Genomic DNA, 8,085 nt, shown 5'->3' with positions numbered 1-8,085 from the left:
AGAAAAATGTAGCAGATTGCCCATCATGAAACGAACAGGTGAAACAGAATAAAACATACTGGCTCAGTGCTGCTAAATACACAGCTATCGATAAACTTTCCAATGTAGATGGTCCTTGATGGTTCCCAAGGTGATCCGAAGCATCGACCCCCATTGAATAAATTATAGCTAGTCTGGGATACGGTAATGCTTTGGAAGCAAGAAGAATAAAATGGAAGGTCGCCATTGGACAACACAGAGTTAGACCATAACCTTGGTTAGACCATACTTACAGCACCGTGCACAGTCTCCAAATTACAAAAAGGACATAGAGGCACTGGGGAAAGTTCAAAACTAGGGGTCAGTAATATAACACAGTCACTAATATCAAATCCAGAAGAAACTGCTAAATGTGTAACTCGCAACCATAGGAGTAGTTGCGGTGAAAATCATCTAAGGGGAAGCTAGATAAAAACATGAGGAAGAAGGGAATATCGTAAGTTTGAAAGAACAAGAATAAGAGATAGAAATGACCAAACCACGGATGCATTTTGCTAAATATATGCAAGCTGGCATAGCCCCCATTCGTGGTCAGTGAAGGCGAGGTGAAATCTGATCCTCAGTCTGACAGGAATGTCTTAAGCACTTGATCTGCCTGTGACACTACTTTAAATTTTAGAAATGCATGCTATCTATTCGGGGTCAAATTAACTTGAAAATTAGCCAAAAAATATCTCACACCTCATTGTACCCATCTTGCTTGCTTTCCTTCCAGTGTCTAACTTATTATAAATTTCTATGTATATGTAAAAAAAATCTCCCTCCCCCAACCAGATTTTCTTTCTCTAGTAAATCTAACCAGCACAGGCATGATGGGCTGAATGGCCTCCTTCTGTGCTGTAAGATTCTATGATAAGGTTACACTGATAGGACGGGAGGAGGCTCGTGGACTTGGGTGAATATCCTCTGATGTCAATTCTACGCAACAAATTGGAGGTTTAACCATGTTTTCTCCAAGTAGAAATTGGGAATACACTCTTTCTAGACATTTTTGCCCTTTTTGTTAAGTTTGGAACATTATTCTTCACACTATAATGATGGTATCCAGTTTTCCAATTCAGCTTCTGTATAAACTGCATCTCCACATCACCTTGTCGATCTTGAATTGCAAAACCTTGCATTGCATCTCTCTTTAACTTCCCTTTTTTTCCCAATCAGAGCGATTAAACTTTTTTAACCTTCCACCTTCATTCAAATGATCTACAGTTGGAATGCTATCTGTTGCCTTTCTCTGAATCCTTTGCAGTTTGTTTAAGGCCTTGAAACTTCACCGTGAAAAGATTACGACACAGAATTAATGTGTGAAATTCCTCGATCTGATGTTTTAACAGAGACAGTACTCCATTTATTTTCAACAGGTTAATGCCTCCATTAAAATAGTGGACCGAGAAATTACACATGAATAAATTAAGTGTGTGGATGGTAATCATTGCGAATTGCAATTTCAAGGTCTGTATCACTTTGTAAGGCTGGGGACCTCAGTTAGACACAACCCTTCATGTGCAGCCTCATACACACCAATATTTTATATACCTCGCTATCAACTGTCCTACGTTATCTGCCTGCTGGGATTATGTCACCTTTCGTATCTGGGTGAAGTCCTGACCCACCTTATTCAATAAAGAACCCCTGAATTTATATTATTGGTTCATCTTCCCAGTTGCTTCTCCACGTCAATCTATCCATAATGTATGAAAGACATTATCTGCACAGATATCCTGTCACTTCTTTCCATTATAAATCCCTCGACAGGGGATTTATCCCCGGTGTCCTTCCCAGTAGTTATATCTCAGTTAACATCACTTAAAAAAAATATCATCTGGTCATGATCATATTGCTGTTTGTGGGAGCTTGCTACTGCATTTCCTACATTACAGCAGTACTACAATTCTGAAATACGTCATTGTGCTGTAAAGTGCATTGGGATTGCCTGAGACGGTGATAGGCACTATAGAAATGCAAGATTTCCTTTTATTTCTGTTTTTACGTTCACATTTACAGCAGAACTTACCCATGTAAACTTGTCAAACTGTCATTGGTCCCTCTTCCTCCAGTCGGGACGCTGTAGCACCATGACTGGTGGGATGGTGAATTACAGCATGGCACATTAATATCCACATAGGGACGTAGGATTAGGCCATTGAGCCCCTTAACTCCATTTACCAGCCTTAGTTCTGTAGCCCTTAATACCCGTGTCAAACCAAAAAACTATCAATCTCAGCTTTGAAATTACTTTTATAAATATGAAGATCGGAATTTATAGCAGAGATAGACAAGTAAGGACGGAATGTATGACTTTAGAATGGTTATTGAATTCTGCCTGTAGCCCCTAGTCTGAACTTTACCTGAAGACTTCACCTGGAATCCAAAGTAGAATCTCAAAATTTGCCAATGATAACAAACTGGAGGAGTGGCAAACGGTGATTATGGTACAAACTGCCTGCAACAGGACATAGACAGGCTAGCAGAATAGGCAGACAAGTGGCAGGTGGAATTTAATACAGACAAGTGTGAGGTGATGCATTTTAGCAGAAGGAATAGGGAGAGGCAATATAGACTGAATGGCACAGTTCTAAAGAGTGTGGGGGAACAGAGGAACCAGGAGGTGCATGTGCATCGATCTTTGAAGGTGGCAGGACATATTGAGAGAGTGGTTTGTAAAGCATATGGAATCTTGGGCTTCATAAATAGAGGCATTGAGTACAAAAGCATGGAAGTTGTGCTGAACCTTTATAAAGCTCTGGTTAGGCCCCAAATGGAATATTGCATCCTGTTCTGGTCACCACACTTCAGGAAAGATGTGAGGGACCCTGAAAGCGTGCAGAGGAGAATCACCAAAATGGAGCGTCTCCCGACAATGCAGAGCGATCGCCGATGTCACAAGTGTGTCTGAACATTTTCAGGCTTGCCAGTAGGAATCCGTGCAGGCGTGCTGTGACATCACCACATAATGATGTCAGACATAATGACGTCTAAGTGTTGCCTCGCCCATCAATGGCCCCGATCGCTGCCTCCATTCCCACCAACATTACCCTGCTCCCTCCCGCGATGGCTGCCTCAATCCCCGCTTCCCTTCCCCGCTCCCTCGTGTGCCTGCCTGCTTGCCGCTCCATCCCGCTGCTCTCCCCCACTCCCGACTGCACTCCGCTCGCTTCCCACCTCACTGCTACCACCCCCCCACCCAACCCACCGCTGCTTCTCCGGGCAGCGAATTGGGGAGGGAGTGGCGGGAAGGAACAACGAGCAGACAGGCCCAGGTGGGAATGGCGGGATGGCGTGGGATACTGTTGGGAGGCGTGGAGGTGGCGATCGCAGCCATTGAGGGGTGAGGGGGTTTGGGTTCAGTTTTTTGTGTTAAATTGAGCAGTTCCATCTTTATTACTGGCAGCTTCCTGAGACGTCACAGAGAGTGACGTTTCAGTTGATGAGGCTGCATTTGTGCATATGCCAATATTGCGCCACCTAATGGTTCTGTTGTCAACAAACGCAGCTTAACAGAATGGTTCCAGGGATGGGGGATTTTAGTTACAAGGTTAGGATGGAGGAGCTGGGGTTGTTCTCCTTAGAGAAAAGGAGATTGAGGGAGATTTGATAAAGGTGTACAAGATTATGAAAAGCTTCGATAAGATAGACAAGGAAAAACTGATCCCATTAGCTGATGGTACAAGGACCAGAGGACACAGATTGAAAGTTTGGGGTAATAGATACAGGAGGAATGTGAGGAAGAACGTTTTTACACAGCGAGCGGTAATGACCTGGAACTCGCTTCCTCTGAGGGTGGTGGAGGCGGAGAGAATGGGCTGGGTTTTACCCTAGGCGGACGGGAATTCGCCACCGAGGCAAAAGTTGGTGGCGAACCCGCTTCCGCCTAGCCTGGGGATCCGTCCCGTATTTAACGGGTCCCCGGGCTTTAATTGTCCCGAAGCAGGACTTCCGCCCACTTGACGGAGGAGGTCCCGCCTCAGTGAGCTGCCGGCCAATCAGCGGGCCGGCCGCTCTTAGTCCCAGCAGCACCATCGGGAGCGGTGGCAACTGCTGGGACTGCAGTCCAGCCAACGCCATGGACCCTGGAGAGTGGGTAAGTTGGGCATGCCTCACCAGGGGGATTGGTCGTGCCCTGGTGAGGCTAGGGAGTTTGTTTGGGGGGAGGGGGCGTCAGGCAGGGGCAGCCCTCAATCGGGCACCCTGTGCTCGACTGCCATGACACTACCCACCCCGGGGCGCGGAAAGGCTGGCAGCTTTTGCTGGGCGGCCTTTCACGCCCCCAGCACGCCCACTTGCCACGGGTAAAATACCCATGGAGGCGGACGAGGGCCCTTAAGTGGCCGTTAAGTGGATTTAGTTTGGATATCCGATTTATCTCAGAGCAATGCAGATATCACACTTGTGTTAATTTACCAATTGGTTTATTTACTTTAAACTACATTAGTCCTTACACGATGTCACTACATGTCTCTCAGAGCAGCCAGCACGTGTGTTCAGTAGAGATCCAAGCTGTGTGTGTTTTTTTAGTTTGCTTTAGACTCTGCAGCCTCGCCCATAGGCTTAAGCAATCAAACACAGTGAACACGGATAAGTGGACAGACTGATACAATCAAACACTGATCAATCAAACACTACATTACCTGTGCCAGCACTGGTGTAGAGATAATGGGACAGCCAGAAGGATTGTCACTGGGTGGGTCACTGAGCATCAGCGAGAGTGAAGACCTGAGATTAGTTTAGAGACGGAGTTCCTCCACAGAGGGCCCTCGGCCGAGGAGTCGAAGGACCCAGATCTCAGAGCTCAGTCTTCAAAGCAGCAATGATTCAGGAGCATTGACCTGTCATGGAGGCAGCACAGATGGTTTCCATGCACAAGGCTGAAATTATTGTCAGTGGGAGGAGTCTACCGATCACATTTGTAGCACATTGCAGGAAGTTTCTCATAACCTGCAGAACATCCTGGATATTGCGAGAGCCGGGGAAATTGCTGCAGCATTGAGACACAAGGAAGATTTTCTATGGACGTTGGTCATTTCTGGAATGGCAACTCCCAATGCTTCAGTAAATGCTTTGAACAGAGGGGTCACACAGGGTTTCCAAAACCTCATTGGGACAATTTAATCTGTGACCACACCGAGCAGTTGCACCTCTCAGTGACAAAGACTGTGTGTGGGTGTCTCTCCGGAGATTGGCAGGGAGCCCAATTCCTTATAGCCTCCTCAAATGCCATCACGTGAGAGAGTGGCAGAGGCCTGGCATTCCTTGGCACTGCAAACACTAGCCTGAAAGAAGCTGATCGAGCAGGGACGGGGACATCCTGAGATGAGAGCCACCTTGAGTCTCTCCATTCCACTCAGCCACTGCTCAACCCCATGCCACTCAGGGAACACATAGCAGTAGAGTCATAGAGTCATTTATGGCATAGAAGCAGGCCATTCGGCCCATCGTGTCCATGCTGGCTCTCCACAGAGCTATCCTGCCAGTCCCACTCCCCTGCTCAATTTCCGTAGCCCTGCAAGTCTATTTCTCTCAAGTGACCATCCAACTTCCTCTTGAAGTCATTGTCTCCACACAGTAGTGTAGGAACTAGAGTAAGCAAGGTGTTGTGGAGTTCTAAAGTAATTGTAGATAGAGAGAATTGATAGCTATGGCACTTCCCGCTGAATATTATAGTTTAAAGCAAACCCAGCTTAATCATGCTAACAGGTATGGTAGTATAGTGATAATGTTACTGTGCTAGTAGTCCAGCCACCATGAGTTCAAATTCCACGATAACAGCTGGGGAATTTAAATTTAATTAATTGAATAAATTTGGAAAAGGAGCTTGTATCAATAATGGTGATCATATAACTTACAGGTTGTTCTACAAATCCAACTAGTTCACTGGTGACCCATAGGGAAGGAAATGTGTCATCCTTGCCTGGTCTATAGATGACTCCAGACCCCACTGCAACCTGCTTGACTCTTAACTGCCCTTTGAAATGGCCTTTTAAGCCATCAGTTCACCACACCTTCTCAGGGGTAATGAAGGATAGGCAATAAATGCTGGACTTGCCAGCAATGCCTACATCTTGTGAATGAGTTAAAAAAGTGCTTAAACAATTTTTCTGTCCCTGCTTTCAACTTTTGGAAGTTACACGTTTGTTTTTGTCTCCTGAAGGACTTGGCAGTAGTCTTGGAAAGTGAGCAACTTTGTGAGACAGTGTAAGGGGACAACAGGCAGATGTGGTGCCTTTATTTTCTGAGCTAACCTTTAGTTCCTGAAAGTTTGAAGGCAAAGTTCCAAAGAAAAGCTTTTTTGCTGAATGAGTGTCCTTCAGAAAGCAATTGGACAAACACTTGAAGGAGAAACAAAATTGAAGGAATATGGGGAAAGAGTGAGACTAACTGGAGTGCTCTTTGAGTCTTCAAGTCAGCATGGGCTCAATGGCTGAATTAGCCATTGCTAATTCTGTGCTGTACTATTCTGCGATTCTGAGCCCTCATTTGTCCTTGGTTGGGCAGTAGTTCCTCCCCTTGTGGACCCTCTTCATGATGTGGCCCTCATGTTCTGTAGACCCAGGTGGTTGAGTGTCTACACATAAAGAAGAGATACCCCTGGACTCAGCCTCCAACGTAGCCTCATCCATGTCTTCATCATTCTCTTCTTCATAACATCAAATTAAATGTACGCCCATTGAGAAATCCACGTTGAGAGTAGAGGGTGGTACTTTGAAGAGAGCTGAATAAAAGTAGCGCCAAGAGTCACCCCACAATGCATTTAGAAGGGACATAGGAACAAGAGTAAACCATTCAGCCCCTCGAGCTTGGATTGCAAAGATCACAATCTCTCAGTAGCATCACTCCAAATGGCCTCCTCAGCGTGGTATCCACCTCAGGCAGGAATTACTTGGAGGGAGTTTGTGTCGAGTGGAGGGGAAAGGGCCAGATGGGTTAGCACAACCCACCTCATTCCAATTAAATATGGCAGAATGGGCTAGTGGTGGCCTTTAAAGGGAATTGGCAGTTTTTATGGGAGGAGAATTCAGATGCAGGTTTTTTTTGTGTGTGGTAATTTGAGACGGTAGCCTTCAAGAACACATTTTTTTCTTTTGCCCCAAAATGGGTGGTGACTCAGAGGAGAAGCCAGGGCACTGTCTCTGTAGGTTATTGAACGCGAACATTCATACATGTTTAAAAAATACTCACGTAAGGTTTTGAAATTTGTCCTCCAGCTTTTCTCCACTTTTCTGTGGCACACTTTGACATCCCCTTTTTGATTGGCTCAGGTAAAAAGACCAACAAATCATAGCCCTGTAACTATGAGCAATAAAGAAAGTCTACCAATGAAAACAAATCAAAACCTTAACTATTCAAATCAGTTAAAAAGGATGTTGCAAATCTCCAGTCCCCCCTGTATTGTTTCTCACTATCCTGAGAAGACACTTTAAAAAAATAAAATGTTCTAAAATAACAACATTCGCGAAAAAGGACATAACCTGAATCAAAATCTTGGCGAAATGTTTTCTTCAAGAGTTCCACTTCTGTTTTGTAGTGTATGTATGGTGTTGGCTGCGGTTCTGTTGGTAGCACTCTTGACTCTGAAACCAGAAGGTTGTAGGCTGGCAATTGATGGCATCACTGTGGAAGTGCCAACTTTTGGATGATTTATTAAATCAAGGCCCCCCTCTGACCTCTCAAGTGGATGTAAAAGATCCCATGGCACTCATTTCAAAGAAGAGCAAGGGGAATTCTCCCCGGTCTCCTGGCCAACACTTATCTCACAACTATCGTCACTAAAACAGATTATCTGGTCATTATCACATTGCTGTTTGTGGGAGCTTGCTGTGCACAAAATGGCTGCTACGATACAACAGTGACTATACTTTAAAAGTAGTTCACTGGCTGTCGGAAGCTTTGAGATGTTCTTCGGTCATGAAAGGCGCTATAGAAATGCAAGTCTTTCTTTTAAATTGTACTGATATTCTTGCAATAATCAAGTAAGACTATTTCTCAGCATTTGAGAAAAGATGTGAGTTTTAAGATGTTTGGTGAGCATTCAGATGGCTTGTAAACCAATCC

Source organism: Heterodontus francisci, chromosome 41 (assembly GCF_036365525.1).
Source record: "Heterodontus francisci isolate sHetFra1 chromosome 41, sHetFra1.hap1, whole genome shotgun sequence".
Lineage (NCBI taxonomy): Eukaryota > Metazoa > Chordata > Chondrichthyes > Heterodontiformes > Heterodontidae > Heterodontus > Heterodontus francisci.
This window is presented reverse-complemented; position numbering follows the sequence as displayed.